The sequence below is a fragment of the Canis aureus genome, chromosome 19, assembly GCF_053574225.1.
Source record: "Canis aureus isolate CA01 chromosome 19, VMU_Caureus_v.1.0, whole genome shotgun sequence".
In the NCBI taxonomy this organism is placed as follows: domain Eukaryota; kingdom Metazoa; phylum Chordata; class Mammalia; order Carnivora; family Canidae; genus Canis; species Canis aureus.
The window spans coordinates 14,473,345-14,490,142 of record NC_135629.1 but is presented as its reverse complement, the minus strand read 5'-3'; the positions used below and the strand labels follow the sequence as shown (position 1 = coordinate 14,490,142).

Here is a 16,798-nt window from a genome sequence, read left to right as displayed (position 1 = left end):
CATATTCTATGGCAAAAGAAGGTTGGAGGGAAAAAGGCAGTGAAAGACAACTATTAAAATAACTAGAAACTACCTGTCCCAGGCAGAACCAAATCACCTCAGTCTAGTGGGCTGTACAGTTGCCATGATTCCTCTGTCCTTCTGCTTCATTTCTTGTCTTCACACTCCTCCCTTGCACAGAGCTCAGGTAAGTCCAGTGTTGCACATTCCCCAGCTCTCTTCCTTATAGATAAGACTCAGGACCAGAACTAACAAGCAAGTGGTATTTCTCATGATAAGCAGCATTTCCATCCTCTTATTTTACACACTCATCCAAGTGTGTGATTGTCAGAGCTTTAAAAGGCAAATACCCCAAATTATATTACTATATTCCCATTCCTATTCACACTTCCATACAAATGTTCTCAAACTGAGGGGAAAAGAACATATCAATGTTGTATTATTTCTTAATAGATGCACTGTGTAAATAAATACCTAAGAGTGAGGAAGTTCTCTACTTTTTCCCTCTCTTTTACCCTCAGTGATACTCCTCAAGGATGAGGCCTGATTCCAAGGCACTGGGCCATGTTTGCAAGTGGAGAGGAGCTATTAAGCAATGAAATACCACCATTTATGTGCTCCCTTCAGTATTCTCTCCCTTTCATGCTAATAATAGGATATGGACCCATTTCCAGATGACATTCTTATGTCTTAGTTTTTCTTCCTTCTTTTCTATCCTTGTAGCATAAGTGATAAACTGGTCTAGAGTAAGGTCAATACTACACTTGTGAGTGACACGAAACAAGAAAGTATCAAGAAATCACCAATGGCATTTTAATTTTCAAATTATTTTTCATTTTCTGTCTCTGTGTAGTAATCTATACGATCCTCCTAAGGTTGCCACATCAAAGTACTCACAAATTAGGTGGCTTAAAATAATGGAAATTTACTGTCTCTCAGTTCTGAAGTTCTGAAGTCTGAAATCAAGGTGTCAGCAGGGTTACGTTCCCTCTGAAACCTGTAATAGAATCTTTCCTTGCCTCTTTGTAACTTGTGGTGGTTCACTAGGAAGCTTTAGAATTCTTTGATTTATAGTGGCATCACTCCAATCTCAGCCCTCATGGTCACATGGCAGTCCTCCTGTCTGTATCTTCATATAGCCACCTTCTTATAAGGACACCAGTTATATTAGATTAGGGGCCCATGCTACTCCACTATGATCTCATCTTAATGGACTTTATTTCCGAATAAGGTCACATTCTGGGGTCCTGGGGCTAGAATTTCAGCATAATCTTTGTAAGGCACAGACACAATCCGATCCATAAAACAACCTTATGGGTAAGATTTTTAGTAGATATCACTATAAAAAAGAGTTTATATGAAACTTCTTGGTTTATGGTCCAACCTCCTCATTCTGTGCATAAGAAAACTGGTTCAAAGAAATGAAATTACCTCCTCAATGTCACATGGCAGTGACAGATGTAAAGACAACAAATGGTAAGTGGCAGGGTTATCCGCTTTAGTGAGGGTCACCTCAGTGATCCCCCTTTGCTGATTCAGCAGATTTGTAGCCTTCAAACATATTCTTTCCAAATGTCATGCTTGGTGGCAGAAGATGAGCACCCTAGATAGAAGAAAGCAGGTGGTCAGATGAGGGTTTCATAGTTATTCTCCCCTTCCCGGAACTGATCCAAGACTAGTCTCAGGGCCAGTCCATAGCTCTGAACATATATACTTCTTCCTCCCATCATGTATTTCCTAGGGACCTTGCAGCACATGACTGCTTTCTAGTGCCAGTACTATCATACGAAAAAACTACCTGGGATCAGATATGCTTTCCTCTCAAATGCAGTATTACTGACCTAGGTACTAACTTGAACTGCTACTTAATAAGCCATCATTTTCTTTTCTTTTTTTTTTTAAGATTTTATTTAATTATTCACGACACACACACACAGACACACACACACACACACACACACACACGGAGAGAGAGAGGCAGAGACACAGGCAGAGGGAGAAGCAAGCTCCATGCAGGGAGCCTGACGTGGAACTTCTTCCTGGGTCTCCAGGATTACACCTGGGCTGAAGGCAGCACTAAACTGCTGAGCCAACGAGGTTGCCCTAAGCCATCATTTTCTTTGCATTTTTTGTCCACTCTTTTTGCACATGTAATCTGGTTTTGACTATATCTCTAAGAATAGGCAGAACAATTGTTATTTGAAAAATGGGAAAAAATAAAGATCAATGAGGCTAGGAGGAAAGTACAAATTTGTAGCACAATTTAGTAGGTGGACTACAATCCTAGAATCTCCCAACCTACAGAGTCCCCATTGCCCTCTCCTATCCACTGTGATATGGCCTTTGAAACTGGGGAAAGGAATAGTCATAAGATCTCAGAGCTAGAAGGAAATTAATCTTATTAAGTAGCAAAGAAGGGAGAGGGGAGGACAAACAATTCCCAAGATGTACACTAAAACATCAAATAACTGGCACTCCTCCATGTGATCTGAGTGAGTTAATAATTTCACCCTTCCCATGTAAGAGAAATATAAAATATGCAGAAGCTCATGAAATAATATAACACCTATAAAATCCTTCAAATGAAAACTGAAGATTTACCATAATCACTGGCTCCGAAATAATTTGGAAACCCTACAATAATCTTTTCTGTGGGTTAAAAACTGCCATCTTCCACAAAAGTAGTCTCTATCAAATCCATTTCCAGATCAATAGCAATATATTTTTAAAAAAGAATGTCTGAGAAATAATAAAGACTGATAAAACTAATCACATCAGAGAAAACTCAAGCATGACCTTTTGAGCAATACCATTTGTTTAGCCGACATTTTGTATGATAAATAACTTTTAAATAAATGAATGCAGGCCAAAAGTGATAAAAAGAACAGTATATGAACATAATTTCAATACGGATCCTTAACATGGCTTTGAAAGCAATCTTACCTTCACCTGAAACAACACAGCTTCAATTTAAAGAATTTATCATATAAATGATAAAATATTTTGAAATATCAGTGCTGGGTCCAGAAATCATCAAAGGAAAATTTAGATCAGTAGAAACTGAAAAACTTGATGACTGCAGCAAAAATATCATGATTATCCACTATCTTGTCAAATTATATTTCTCTCTCTGGCATCAGTATCTCATTCTCTGAAATGTGTCCAAATGCTATAGCAAACAGTTAAAATATTTTATTCAAGTGTGTGTTTATTTGCCTGTTTTCAAAGGCTTCTTTACCCTCCATCCTCCATTTATCTGTCACAACCTTTTAGAATCAAGAACATGCCTGTTCCCAATATTACATAATATATATGAGACACTCACAGTGCGTTAATTGTGGATAACATGCTAAAGGTCTGTCATCTCCATACTCCACCTTCTTGACCCCGAATCCCAGAGAAATCAGTCAGTAAACACCAGCAACAACAATAATACATCTTAATAGGTACTGAGCTTCAGCTTTAAGCCACAGGTACTACAGGTACTAAGGGCTCATGAGCACAATCTTTTTAATCTGCACAACAAATGTGCAATAGAGGTATAATAATGATCCCCATTTCACACAGAGGAAAATGGACACTCACAAAGATTAGGAAACATCCCCAAGACTGTGCAGTTAATATAAACCAAGGTCTTTCCAACTCTAACACCTTATAGACAGCGCTTGACCAATACATTGCATGACTTCCCCATTCACCTCTCCTCCACGCGTGCTGATGAAACAGATATTCATCACTAGAGTGAACCCATCCATTCTTTATCCAGCATGTTAAGCACACTCACCTACTGAACTGAGTCACTACACACAGCAAAAAGACTTAGGGAATGGCTGAAAAGTGCTATGGGACAAATGATAAAATAGCAGATATATAATGAAGTGGAAAAATGTGAAATGGAAAAAAAGCAGATTATAAACATTACAAATCTGAAAAATAATGTTACCCTTCTTGTTTACTATATTCTAGGTATTTTCTGAATTACTTTTCTGTATTAATTCATTGACTCTCTTGTTTTCTATGGCTCTATAGCAAATTTCCACAAACTAAGCAGCTTAAAAAAACAAAAAAAAAATTTTATTGCTATAAATGGTTTTACTTATTTATTTTTATTTCTTTAATTCCAGTATAGTTTACAGTGTTATATTAGCTTCAACAGAAATGTACTATCTCATAGTTCTATAGTTCAGAAATTTGAAGCAGGTCTCAATAAGGAAAATCCAGGTGCTGGCCAGGCTTCATTTCTTTCTGAAGGCTCTAAGGGAGGACTCTGTTTCTTTGATCTTCCCAGCTGCAAGAGGCTGCTCACATCCCTTAGGTCTTGAACCTCTTCCTCCATCTTTAAAATCAGCAATGTCCAGTCATGTCTTCCTCACACTGCCATTCCTCTGGCCAATTTTCTCTTTCACTTTTAAGGATTCTTGTGATTATATTGGGCATACCCAGATAATCTAGGATACTCTAATTTATTATCAGAGGATTAGCAAACTTAATTCCCCTGTGCCCTATAATCTAATACATCTACAGTTCTGGGGATTAAGATGTAGACATTTTTGGGAGTTATAATTTTGCCTACCATAGTTGATCTTTTCACCCCCAAAGATTCATATCCATGACAAGCCATTACACAAGTAACTCTCACTCTATGATTTTCTGTGTTGGAATTCTATCAAAATTCAGGAGCCAAAGAGATTCCTAGAGTGCAAAAAATGGAGTTGAGAAAATAAATACAAGGCCTGGAGGCCACTTCCTATACATCCTTGCCTCCTCCTCATCACTCACTGCATGAAGCATGATTCAAGAGAGGGCAGTTGACCTATCATGAGGAACACAGATTTGATGAAAGTGATAGGGGGTATCTAAGAAAAGTAAATGATATGAGTAAATAAAAAACTGAATTCACAGGTTTGTGTGGAATTGAAAGAGCACAGAAAAGCAAGTTCAAATCCCATTTGCAAGATTTACAGCTATATACGCTTGGGATGGACTAATCAACTCTGTGGCCCTCAGTTTCCATATCTATAAAATAGAAATGAGAATGATGCCTGCGTGCTTCAGACAGCTGTTATGAGGACTTAATTACATGGTTTTTGTGAAAAGTACTTTGCAAATTATAAAAACTCATCATGGAGAAGGAAGGAGGAATTTATCAGTAAAACAGTAGCTGAAATGGCCCAACCAGGGGAAGGCAGAAGTTGCAAGTAGTTGGAAAGTAGGCTGGCATTTGAGTAGCTTCAGAGAATAGATGATTTTTAAAGAAGTCAACACTGAAGCTTAAGAATTTAATTAACTCATCTGCAATAAATGGTGGAGTTTCAACCCTTTAGCCTCAAACTCTGTGTTCTTTTTTCTGTCTACATTGTCTTATGAAACCAAAGAGTCAAGCATTTGAGAGAGTCACAGAGCAGGGATCAGGAGTCTTAATGTACAAATCAATAATTATAACTGAGTGTTTTATCTGTGTTGGACACTAAGCATTGTGTATAATAATTTATTAAATCTCCCTAATTTCCATGTAACATAATTGTCCCCATTTTTATAAATGAAGAAACTGAGGAATCAGGAGGTTAGATGTAACATAAGATTACACTAAGAGTAAATATACAAACCAAGATTTGAATCTAGGTAGTATGGCACCAGAATCTGTGTCTATAATGACCAGGATACACTGCTATGAAGCAGGTGTGCATGTATATTCTATCAGACTATCCCACCATCTTCTTAAGCACTGCCTGCATCCCTAAACACATTATAAAGGGTCATGCACATAACAAATGCTTTTTATATATTTATTAAGTTTAGAAAAGGCCTTGGGATGCAATACTATTCAGGGTCGTGATTAGGAATGAGGAAGAAGCAACAGACATTCTGGGTGAATGGATATGGCAAACCTAGGAAAGACATGGGTCAAGAAGGCACCCATGTTAAGGGACCAGGGAATTGATTAGATCCTCCTATAATGGAGAAGAAATTCTGTTGAAAGAAGTCTGGAAAGGTAAGAGGGAAATCGGTTAAGAGAAATGTGGGGTTGGGGAAGCCAGTTGATGGACACATAGGTGATAAGTTCCTCAAGATAATATGTTAATTAGTACCTCTAATTATGTAAAAAAAAAAAAACCCAAAAAGCTAAAGGGAAAAGTTAACATTATTAGAAATAAAATAAGGAAAGTACAATTCCTTGAAGAGAGTCTGGGAAAAGAAAAGTTTTCAAGACATATTCAAGAAAATCAAGCAAAAAAAGTCAATAACAACTCTTAATCCAATGCCCCTTTACCAGATAGGTTTAGTTAACAGCTTTTATATTGCATTTAATTTTCGACTTGTGAGATGTCAATCTGGGAGGCTTTGTTGGAGACCAACAAAGTGAGATTATTCCAGCAATTACCCCCAAATAATGGATTAGTGCATTCAACAAACCTGTAAATAAAATATGCCTTTCTTTTCATTAGAAGGAATGAACTATAGAGAAAAGAGCGATTTGGGGACAACACATTAGAAAAGCTGATCATTATAAATATATTATAAGCTTTTATGTGACAGATTTCTAGAGACCTTTATAATAATCCCACAAATACACTTACATTTTTAAAAAGATATTTGTTTATTTTAAAGAAAGAGCATAGGTGTCAGTGGGTGAAGGAGCAGAGGGAGAGAATCCTCAAGCAGACTCCCCAACTAGAGTCTTGATCTCAAGACCCTGAGATCATGACCTGAACCAAAACCAAGAGTCTGATACTTAACTGACTGAGCCAACCAGATGCCCCAAATATACTTACATTAAAATAATCAAAAGGTAGCACTACTCCCTGCAGATAACCCCAGCTTCAGCATAAGATTTATAGATAGTTAGATGCTCTTGCTGTTCTAATAATACTTAATATGAGGGCTGCAGCCAGCTGAACTTTCAGGAGAGGAGTGTATTTTCTCTCTTCTGCTTCCCATTTCAAATGTTCCCTCTATGTCAGTAGGAGCAGGAAAGGAAGGCCCTTAGAAAATGCAGTTCTGGAAGTGAAAGCTTAAATCCTCCAGACCAGACTAACTTTTAAAGAACATCTGAAATTCCAACTCTATGACACCCAAAAAGATGGTGGGATAGTTTTGTCCATGAACAAATACACAAATCTCTGAAATGTCTATAGTTGTCTCAACAAAATTAAAAAACAAATATCACGTTTTGCCCAAAAGTCATTATTTCACTTTATTCAGCAAATTTGTTGTATTCACCTCTTACCAGATGACTGAGACTTAAGATAAAGTCACAGCACTGAACAAAAATGGAAATAATTCTTGCCTTCATGGAGTTCACTACATAGAGTGAAAACAGACGTTCATGAAATAATTACACAAGTAAATGTAAAATGTAAACTGTATGACTTTTAAAAAATACCCCTATAAAAGTAACTTTTAGCTGGGGCCTGAAAAATAAGTTTGGAGGTCACTAGGGCATGGCAGAGGTGGGAGTGCTAGATAAGGAGAATCTTCCTGAAAGAGGATAGAGCATCTAGAAAGGCCCTCTAGCAAGAGGGACCACAACGTAGTCAGAATACTGAAAGAAGGTAGAAGTGCATGTAGCACAAAATACCTGAGGGCTGGCTGTGGCAAGAGTTGAGTCAGGAGAGACAGGCAAAATTAATCCATGCAAAGTAGAAGATCTGGGTTCTTAAAAACACAGTTGGAAGGCATGGAAACAGGTTGATAGAGAAGGCGTAATACAAATTAGATTTGCATTTTGAAAGATCATCCTGGCTGATCTCTGGTAAACAAATGGGTGGAGACAAGAAATAAGGACAGAACTAAAGGGGTGACAATGGAGACTATGGGGTTTCTGAATTTACATGATATGCATACAGAATACCTGGGCAAAGCAATAAATGGCAGTCTCTTAATCTATAGAGTTGGCCTTGTTGGAAGAGGACTGCATGGTGAGGATCAGAGCATCTATGCTGGTCACAAGAACAGACTTTCTTTTTTGTTTTTTTTTAATTTATTCATGAGAGAGAAAGAGAGAGAGAGAAGCAGAGACATAGGCAGAGGGAGAGGCAGGCTCCCCATGGGAAGCCCGATGTGGGACTCCATCCCAGGATCCCAGGACCACGACCTGAGCCAAAGGCAGATGTTCAGCCACTGAGACACCCAGGTGCCCCAAGAACAGACTTTCAAGCCAGATCGTAGCATAGAGTCCCACAAATACCATGGTGTACCTTTACAAGTTATGCAATCTATCTGCCTCAGTGGGGGAGAGAATAATAATACAGATTTCAGAATTCCTTATCCAAAATCATCAGAGTTAGAAGTTTTCTGAAATTCACAACTTCTTGGATGTTGGAAAGGTATGAGATTTTACTAAGTATTGTGCGACACTTGCAACAAAGTCTTGGGCAGTACCCTATAAACAAACCATTGATATGTTTTGAAGCAAAATATATGATTATTTGTACTACATAGTATAAAAACAATAAGCAGATTTATGTCAGTTCAGATCAGGTTTTGCCACCAGTGAGTTTGTACCTGTGTTCCAAAAAAATGTTATGGTTTTTTCTCAGATTTTCTTGAAATTTGGAATTGCAAATAAGGGACTGCTGATCTGTAGTAACTTTCTGCCAGATTCATTATAAGGAATAAATGAATTATTATTTGTAAGCATCTGGCACAGTGCTTGGCACATAGCAAATGTGAAATTTATTTATGAAATAAATAAAGCTCCAGTGTACAAAACTAGCAAGCTATATTAATTTAGGAATTCCTAATCCATAAAATATAGGGAACATGAAAGATGACCTCTAGTTTTCAAGTTCCATAAGACTCCAAAAATGTCTTGAGGAGTGTCTGTTTTGAATGCTTTATGGGAAAGGCAGGGGTAGACCTCAAATCCACTCCTGACCAGATACAGATGATCCTATAGCAATTTTACACCCTGCTTTCCTGCTTCTTCTATACCCATGGGCAGTTCAGTTATGCTCAGACCTCATTTTGTATTTACCTCTTCTCCAATACTATCGCATCCCCATCCTCCAAGATACCAACCTGGACACCCACTCCACACCCCATCATCAATGGACTATTACCACAGGTTCAGTCATGAACCTAAGCTCCATAATCACCGATATGAATCATCAAGATCTAGAAAGAAATAACTGCTCAGCCAAGCACAATCCTTTTTTTTTTATTTTAATAAATTTATTTTTTATTGGTGTTCAATTTGTCAATGTACAGAATAACACCCAGTGCTCATCCCGTCAAATGCCCACCTCAGTGCCCACTACCCAGTCACCCCCACTCCCCGCCCACCTCCCCTTCCACCACCCCTAGTTCGTTTCCCAGAGTTAGGAGACTTTCATGTTCTGTCTCCCTCTCTGATATTTCCCACTTATTTTTTCTCCTTTCCCCTTTATTCCCTTTCACTATTTTTTATATTCCCCAAATGAATGAGACCATATAATGTTTGTCCTTCTCCGATTGACTTATTTCACTCTGCATAATACCCTCCAGTTCCATCCACGTCGAAGCAAATGGTGGGTATTTGTCGTTTCTAATAGCTGAGTAATATTCCATTGTATACATAAACCACATCTTCTTTATCCATTCATCTTGCGATGGACACCGAGGCTCCTTCCACAGTTTGGCTATTGCAGACATTGCTGCTATAAACATCGGGGTGCAGGGGTCCCGGCATTTCATTGCATCTGTATCTTTGGGGTAAATCCCCAGCAGTGCAATTGCTGGGTCATAGGGCAAATCTATTTTTAACTCTTTGAGGAACCTCCACACAGTTTTCCAGAGTGGCTGCACCAGATCACATTCTCACCAACAGTGTAAGAGGGTTCCCTTTTCTCTGCATCCTCTCCAACATTTGTGGTTTCCTGCCTTGGTAATTTTCCCCATTCTCACTAGTGTGAGGTGGTATCTCATTGTGGTTTTGATTTGTATTTCCCTGATGGCAAGTGATGCAGAGCATTTTCTCATGTGCTTGTTGGCCATGTTTATGTCTTCCTCTGTGAGATTTCTCTTCATGTCTTTTGCCCATTTCATGATTGGATTGTTTATTTCTTTGCTGTTGAGTTTAAGAAGTCCTTTTAGATCTTGGAAACTAGCCCTATCTGATACATCATTTGCAAATATCTTCTTCCATTCTGTAGGTTGTCTTTTAGTTTTGTTGACTGTATCCTTTGCCAAACACAATCCTTACTTAGAAAATGGAAGCCAACAACTATCCTCACTCTGCTTCCCTCAAGTGTTTTTGGGAAACGGTCAAAATTAGCATCAAGGAGTTTAGCCATACTATTTTAGAAGAGTCAGAAACTTAACTGCTCAAACCTTGTTTCTCTTTTGTGCAGTATTAGGATAATTAGAATAGAACCTACTCTACTTTCTTCATACAGGTGCTGTGAGGGTCAAACAAGGTGATCCCTGTAAAAGCTACCTTACAGGGTTATAGCATATTGGTAATACCATCTGTTGCCTTATCACTGAAATAATTTCTGCATGGGAAAGATATCCTAGTAATGGATAGTCTCCTCAGAAAACTTAAAATCTGCATTTTGAATATTTTACTAAAGAAGAACAAATATTTGCTTACCATATGCCAGGCACTATTCTAGATATTTTACATGTGTTATTTAATCAGAAGATTTGATTTCACAGACAGTATCATCACATGCCTTATTCAGTTACTAAGTGTTTCTTGGTCTTTATTTCAAAGAGAACACAGTTTGATGAAAGTCAAACTCATTTATGAGAGATTGTTAGCTTAGAAATAATAGCCCCTTAAATCAATAGAGCACTTGACATTTTATAAAGGGCTTGTTCAGTCACAGTTACACTTGATTGCCCCAACAAAATACAATTATTAGCCCCATGTGACAGAGAAGGAAACTGAGGCTCAGCTAAGAGCCTGATAAGGAAGGAACCCAGGAATCAAACCCAGGGCTAAGTGTCTCTGGGATGCATGCTCTCAACCACTGATCTCTACATAATCTCTGCAGTCCTGGGAAGGACTGTGCTGCAGCACGATTTTTAATGAACAAATGCTAAATTTCTTTGCTCAGACCGTTTCTACAAACTATTTCATTTGGAAGAACAATAAAACAGCGTGGGACACAACAAAAGTGGTTTCATTAAACCAGTATAGCAAATGCAAGTGCAGAGAAAGATATACCCTAATGGTCACTTGCCACGTGAAAATGAAAAGGCAAGGCTTAGGCCAAGATGGAGTTCTCCGCCCTCTCTTTCAAGGTCCTCCTAATAACTCTGACTTATGGTATGTAAAGTTCTAGAGCAGAAGGAAATTCAATGTCTGTCTCCCTTGCTGCACCATTTCCTTTCCTGTGTCAGAAGGTACTGTGGAAAGCCACAATGCAGACTTAATAGGTTCTTCCATATTTCAAAATGCTTTTTTCCATTGCTTTTTCGCTTTTTTTTCTACAATGAAACCAAAAAGCAATTACCACTCCGTCTGCTCATCTTGATACTCATGCTTCACTGAGCTAGAAAGAAGAGGAAATGGGAATAGGAAATCTAAAACCAAAGACCTAGAGCCAGAATAAAATGAACAAAGTTTTTAACTCAATGAGATTTGCATGGATATCTGCAGTTAAAGTTTCTATCCTACTCCATTTCTGAGAAAAACCTAATTGCATCTGATTAAGGCAAGACAGGCATGGCTGTATTTTTTTTAATAATAATTTTAAGATTCTGGAAGTCTAATAGAAGTATACCTTGCTTATACAATGATTTACACTTTACAAAGAACTTTCACATACATTATCTCATTTATTTCCTAAAACTGCTCATTTTTAAGCAATCATCTGAATTTAGAATTTAAAGGGATAGGAGGTGGATTATCATTTTGAGTGCCTACCAAGTGTTAGTCATTGCACTGCATGATTTGAATTCATTATCTCCAATCCCTAAAACTACCCAGTGAGGCAGGCACATCAGTCGGGGTCCCAGCAGAGTTTAAAGTCATCTAGCAAGGAATGCTACAGTAACTTGAGGCTATTGACAGCTTTCGGGAATTCAGAGAAGATGCAAATGGCTACAGAAGCCTAGGCTCTCCTGGAAGTTAAGCAGCCAACCTTTGTAATGCAGCAGGGAAATAGCCAAGGGGATGGAAACTCTAAACTCTCTACCCACACCTGCTAGGACTTGGTCACACCTCCACCTTCCACTGAATGAACAAAATTGGAACCGAGGGCAAAGGATCCCACTGGGGCAATCCATTTGAGTGCCCAAAATAGAGGAGGCTAGGAAAGGGTGAAAGGTAGATTTAGGTGAGGGAACAGAAGTTATCTAGTACAATCCACTCCCTTTTTGTCTGTTCATCACTTACTCTAAATTTAATGCAATTGAAAAGATGGCAAATCAGGATGGGATGATGTCAACTGAGTCATCAAAAACATGGAGCCATCAGTGCTTTTCATAAAAGATATCAGAATAAAGAAAGAGAGGAAATAACGATTTAACATAAAATGTAACTGTTACAGTTCCTGTAGCTTCTGTATTTGAGCATAAAGCCTAAGTTGTTAAGCACAGCAGCAAGGGTTCCTCCACCACTATTACAAACATGCTCCCCTTACCCACAGTCTACAACCCAACTGGATGATCTTCTTCACTGATACAGTGACCCAAATCTTTATCCTTGAAGGATCTGCATTCTTGGAGATTTGTCCTTATTCCGTTGCCACAGTTAGTTGTCCACTTGAGACAGGGAAACTGAAGGACTCCATAAAAATCTGCTTTTGCTCCTTTTCCTGCTTCTATTCTTGCTGGGATCTTCATTATGCCCTCCTTGTAAAGGACAAGGAATTAATGACTTCTTTAGAATAGATAACATCTAAGGAAGAACCAGGTGAGAATGATGATGAAAGGAAGCTATTATATGCGTGTTCCAGACCTCTGGTGTTAGCTAGAATGCTCCAAGAATAACAGGTGGGCCCTCATCTTTGCTCTAACTGGTTCCTGTATGCCTGAGGGGACATGTACACCAGACCACTGTCCTCAATAAAAAAAACCCCAGGCCCCAAACAAAGATTCATGCTGCTTTCCTTTTCAAGTCTCTCAGACTTCTAATTTCTCTCCCCTACAACAAAACCCCATGGTAGTATTCTATTTTTTTTTTTTGAAGATTTTATTTATTTATTTGAGGGAGAGAAAGAAAGAGAGAGAGAACATACAAGCAGGGGGAGAAGCAGAGAGAGAGGGAAAAGCAGGCTCCCTGTAGAGCAGAGAGCCCAATGCAGGGCTAGATCCCAGGACTCAGGGATCATTTTCTAAGCCAAAGCAATGCTTGACTGAGCCACCCAGGCACCATGTAGTAGTCTCTTTTAAATAAAGTATTCTTTACCATCTTTAACAAGTATTATAAATAATTTTTTTTCTTAGACAGTTTCCAGACCTTAGCATTCTAGCTAAAAAGGATGACACCGTATTCATCGGTTTTAAGGTCTATATATTACATCATGAAAGACAGCACTCCAAAAATTGCAGAGTATTATCTTCCTACTAGCTTCATAGCTGAGCTTCACCACGTCAGTCCACTATTCCGTTAAGTAGCTGCTTCTAAGTGACGTAGAATATGATAAAAGCCAATGAATTCCATAGATATGAGCTGATTATGGCACATTTTTTGTTGGAAAATATGACCCTGGGTCAGAGGTGATATGGGATACTACTGTGATAGCAGAAGAGCAGAGAGCAGGGAAAGCACCTGAAATATGTCTTTGTCCTTTGAAGACAAATCAAAGTCCCCTCCATGAAATAAGAGGTCCAACAAAATCAATCTGTCACCAATCTGTTCCCTTTTAACAATGGTCACATGTAGCTGGGAGTTTAGCATTAGCCTCTGTTGTGGGCACATTGGACACCAAGATTTTTGAGGGGAAGTCTATGTTGTTGAGCTCATGAATAATAATCCCTCCTTGCCCTTTAGCCATTTGTACATGACCCCATTGGGCAAATACTGGGGCATTCACAGAGTGGGTATCTTGCCCATCTGGTTACCTAGAGGCTCATTCACAGGATGCTGTCTGCATTAATATGGAATACAAATGTCTATCTATGTTCACTCCAGAAAAATTTATCCACATACTTCTCTCCCAAAATTCTGATGCCAATAGGGCACCCACTCAAACTGAACTTGGAACCAGTGGACAAGGATTGCATTTGACACAGTTCATAAGTCACCATCCCAGAATACAGAACAAGCTAGAGAAAGATAAGACTGTATCCAGAAGGCAAAGATATCCCACTCAGTAGATACTACTGTCCCTTTTTTCAGATTAAAAAACTGAGACACAAAAGGCTAAATAGTTTGCCTGAAGTCACACAACTAAACAAGGAAGCTGAGATTCAAAACTTCCATTTTAAAGCTTGTGATCTTCCTTAGGCCATTAACGCCACATAGAGGAATAGAAAGCCTCTCAGATTCCTGTCGAGGAGAATTAGGTTCATTTGAGAAGCAAACCAATTACCAGCTTTAAAAATTTTTTATGTTGATAAGTAAAATCCAAAATTCCCTCCTGTGGTCATTAAAATTAAATCTTAAAGATCATGATGAGCAAGGAATTTAAAGAGCTTTATTAGCTCACTCAGTGGAATATGTACTTAGAGATGGCTTCACCTCCAATTGTCAGTCTTCACAGTTCCTATATTATGGAATATAATGGAGCAACATTAGTAATTTTAAACTTTCTAGTAGTCACATATTAGAAAGCAAAAGGAACACAGATGAATTTAATTTTAATGATGTACTTTATTTAACCTAATATGTCCAAAATATTATCATTTCAACATGTAATCAATATAAAAATATTCATGGGATTTTTACATTCTTTATTTCAAACCAAGTCTTCAAAACCCAGTGTGCATTTCATACTTCTAGCACATCTCAGTTCAGACCAGCCACATTTCAAGTATTCAATAGCTGAACATGGCTAATCCATATTGGATTACACCACTCTAAAGATAAAAAGGTGTTCAACTGGCTGGCTGTGTCTTCTCAATGTCTCTCATGTTCTTCATCTTGAAAATGAGCAGAATAGCACTCTTGGGAAGAAAGTGAATTATAATAATAACAGTAATAAAAATAACTAAGATTTGTCATGTGACAGACCCTCCATATTCTTAGAAAACTTATGGCATTTAATTCTTATAACAAAATATAAGTAAAATCAAGACAAGGGATCCTGAGTGGCTCAGTCAGTTAAGCAACCAACTCTTGGTTTCAACTCATGTCACAATCTCATGGATCGTGAGATCAAGTCAGGCTCTGCACTCAGTGGGGAGTCTGCTTGAAGACTCTCTCCCTCTGCCCCTTCCCTACTTGTGTGCATGTGTACATTACCTCCCACTCTCTCTCTCAAATAAATAAAGCATTAAAAAAAATAAAAGAACAGAAAGATCAAGACAAAAAATGATTAAGTATCTTGCCTTAGGTCATAGCTAGGAACTAACAGTTTGAGCCCTGGCAATATGATTTCAGTATCTGAACTCTTTGAGAATAATAATAATAGCTACCAAATATTATATTTTAATACCCAATAAGTTAATAGAACAGTGATTCAGACCTCAGCAAAGCTAATCTTGCATGATATATGGAGCCATTATTATGACTTTGTCCCAAGAAGTTATGTTATGGGGAGAAAGAACATGGCAAGAAATAACTAATCATAAAAGGCAGTTTATAGAATGTAACAGGCAAATAAAGATGAGCTCTACAAAAATCCAAGGTAGTGATCCAGCATTAGTAATCAATATGGGCTATCATAACCAAGAAAGTCTTCTAAGAAGGAGCTGGGTCTTAGAATCCTATAAGGAAAAGATAATATATAACCAGCAAATGCAAGCAGAGTCAGACATGTGACCTGTGCAGTCATACAGAACCCTGTGATCAAAAGGGCCCTATACTTGCTTTATTTTTTTTTTTAAGATTTTATTTATTTATTTGGGAGAGAGAGAATGAGTGAAGGGAGGGGCAAAGAGAGAAGCAGACTCCCGCTGAGCAGGGAGCCAGACACGGGACTCATTCCCAGGACTCTGGGATCATGACCCAAGCTGAAGGCAGACGCTTAACGACTAAGCCACCCAGGTGCCCACCATACTTGTTTTAATGCTGACTTGAAATCCTTAGTAATTTTATCTTTGAATTTGTGTTTTTTAAGTGTGCTGGGACAATGGAGAATGTGCATGAGCAAAAGAAATGCATGTAATATGCAATATTAGTGTCCATCTCCATTTCTTCCCACTCCATGTGCATTTTGTACTTATTATACCCTATGAGTACAGAATTCTAATAGACCCACAAAATGTGGGAGTTCAGTAAGACTCAAAGTGAGTACAAGGTAAGTATGATATGACTACAACTGAGTAAGTGAACAACTCCAAGAGGCCACAATTTTCATTTGAGCCAGGACTTGCTTTGAACACAGAAAGAGAACAGGAGCATTCTAAGAAACATGAACAACCAATGAACCCTATCATATTCTTCCTTATTTAGTTACTTCCCTGTATTAGCCAAACAACCATGCTTAAAATGAGGACACACAAGAAAAGAGTAAGAGGGCTAACCATAGTTTTTTTTTTTTTTTTTTTCTGTCCTTTCTTACCCATCAGTAAGCCTGAGGTAGAGAGTATTGGTAGAAAGTTTGCATACCAAGAAGTGAAACAATAATAGCTGATTTAGTTCTGTGAAGCATTTTTACTGTTCTGATAAGAATATATAGGTACAAGCTATGAAAAACAAATTGAATAATTTTGGTAATTTTGCATACAAGTTAAATATCTTTATGTTTGTGTTTAAAGCTGG

The 16,798-nt window shown here is 38.1% G+C and overlaps 1 long non-coding RNA gene across 25 annotated transcripts in view; it reads right to left on the bottom strand.

Moving 5' to 3' along the window:
- Positions 1-16,798, bottom strand: part of LOC144289678 (uncharacterized) — a 623,433-nt gene that overhangs the window by 415,525 nt on the left and 191,110 nt on the right. For all 25 annotated transcript variants that reach the window (XR_013357563.1, XR_013357562.1, XR_013357556.1 and 22 more), the window contains one exon: positions 1,432-1,603. This is a non-coding gene — a long non-coding RNA (uncharacterized LOC144289678). The remainder of the gene's footprint in view (positions 1-1,431; positions 1,604-16,798) is intronic.